Below are 2,437 nucleotides of genomic sequence, written 5' to 3'. Positions count from 1 at the left end.
GATTACACTCTCTTCTCCTTTTTTTTTTTTTTTTTTTTTTTTTTTTTTTTTTTTTTGGTAAGGGGATAAAACTGAGGACCTTGCACTTGCAAGGCAGGCGGCTGCACCACTGAGCTGAATCCCTGGCCCTCTTCATTTCTTGCTGGGGCTCCTTGTGGCTGAGGTTAACTAGAAGCCAGCACTCAACTCTAATCTCGCAAAGGAATTCAGTGAGAAACAGAATAAAAAAGTCACCAAGCACATTTCCTCCACATGCTCTGTGAAGCCATACAGAAAACAGCTCCTATTCCATACCCCAGTGTGACACCCATTAACTGCTTTCAACCACTACTGATAAGCTGGGTGTGGTGGCACATGCCTATGATTCCAGCCCTCAGGAGGCTGAGGCAGGAGGATCACTGCAAGTTCAAGGCCAGCCTGGGCTACCTAGTGAGTTCAAGGCCAGTTTGAACTACAAAGAGAGACCCTGTCTCCAAAAAACAAAACAAAACAAACAAATAATCACTAGTGATAACACGAAGCCAGGCTTGGTAGAGGGAGCCTGAATTCCAGCACTTGGAAAGCAGAGGCAGGAGGATCAACCTGGGCAATTTATCAGGACCTTGTCTCGAAATAAAAATAAATAGCTGGGCATGGTGGCTCACGCCTGTAATCCCAGCACTTGGGAGGCTGAGGCAGGAGTACTGCTCTGAGTTTGAGACCAGCCTGAACTACAGAGTGAGTTCTAGGTCAGTCTCAAGTACATAGTGAGACCCTGTGTCAAAAAAACAACAAACAAACACACAAAAAAAGAAATAAAAATATATAAAAAGGATTGGGAATGCAGTTCAGGGGTAAAACACCCCTGAGTTCGATCCCCAGAACCACAAAAGAAAGGAAGAGAGGGAGGGAGGGAAAGCAAAAGAGAGCCCAAGTTACAGTGGCTTGAAACATGGCGAGATTGGCCTGTTCTGTAACCAGGTCTGGACACACACGTAATAGCTAACAAATTCCGCCTCTGCCTGGGGCCAGCCATCCTATCTACAGCCACCAGACATCCTCAGCACAGTCACAGTGGGAGACATCGGGATGGGGTACCAGCATGCACACCCAATTTACTAAAGACCGAAAATGTCCCTGTGCTCCTAGAAAGGCCCTCGGCAGACATCCCATTGTATGCCACTGGCCACAGCGAGGTCTTGTGGTCTCCTAGAGGTAAGGGAGTCTGAGGAAGTGGAAGGAAACTGATCATGATTGATTTAGATCACCTATAATTGATCGCCTGAGGTTGGGGTATGGATTAAAATCAATAATCGGGGCTGAGTGTGGTGGCTCACGCCTGTGATCCCACCATTTGGGAGGCTGAGGCAGGAGGATCACTGCAGGTCTGAGGCCAGCCTGTCAAGAAAGAAGGGAAGGAGGGCTGGGGATTTAGCCATCCAAAGTCCTGAGTTCAATTCCCAGTGCAGGGCCGGGGGGCGGGGGCAGAGAAAGAAGGGAAGGTATGGATTCTGGATTGACAGCAAGCAAGACTTGTCATGAATGGCTTTATTCCCAATAAAGCCCATTTCCGTTAGCAGTCTCTGGGCAGCAGGCTGCTTCACACTGAGTGCCGCCGATTTTGTGTATCATCGAAAGTGTTGTGTCATCGGTAATTTTGCCAAGAGCTTGCTCTGCTTTTTTTCTGATTATAATATTTCTCAGAAGCGTATGACTCAATTTACAAGCCATGGTGCGAGTGATGTTGATTTCACTATAAGCTGGACAGTTTTTTGTTTGCTTTTTTCTCTTTTTTTTCTTGGTACCAGGGATAGAACTCGGGTCCTTGCGTTTGCGAGGCAGGCACCAGAACCACTGAGCTAAATCCCCGGCCCTAAACTGGACAATTTTCATGAGGACTGTAGTTCTCTTTCAGAGTTTTTGTTTTAGTTTTATTACACTGGATTTTATTTTACCCATATTCTATAAAATCCTGGTTTTCTCACTAGTTTACTGGGCCCAGTGCAAGGATGGTACGAAAGTGAGCTCCACACCACTACTGACAAGGTTTCATAGTGCAGAATATTTCGAAGACTAAAAGGACATGTCTTCCCATTTTCAGATATTCATTCCTGCACCTGTCTTAACTCGCAGTAGTCCTCCTGCTCAGCCTTCTAAGAGATGGGATCACAGGCATATGCCGCTACATCCAGCCATCCCATGCCTACCTTTCCATCTCACGTTTCTGTGGTTTGTGTGCAATCACTTGATTCCACATACTCATCAGCCCTAGCACAGCCAACCCCATTTTATAGTGCAATTTGGTTCTTTTTCTTTTTTTTTTTGGATCGAACTTAGGCCCTTGCACTTGTGAGGCAGGCGGTGGAATCACTGAGCCAAATCCCCGACCCTAGAGTGCAATTTGTGTAACTATTTTCATGCTGCCTTCATGCTCCGATGATCTATCTGTAGGAAGCTA

Source organism: Fukomys damarensis, unplaced genomic scaffold, assembly GCF_012274545.1.
Source record: "Fukomys damarensis isolate Sample0158 unplaced genomic scaffold, DMR_v1.0_HiC HiC_scaffold_24, whole genome shotgun sequence".
Lineage (NCBI taxonomy): Eukaryota > Metazoa > Chordata > Mammalia > Rodentia > Bathyergidae > Fukomys > Fukomys damarensis.
The sequence above is the reverse complement of the archived record's forward strand: the minus strand, read 5'-3'. Positions refer to the sequence as shown.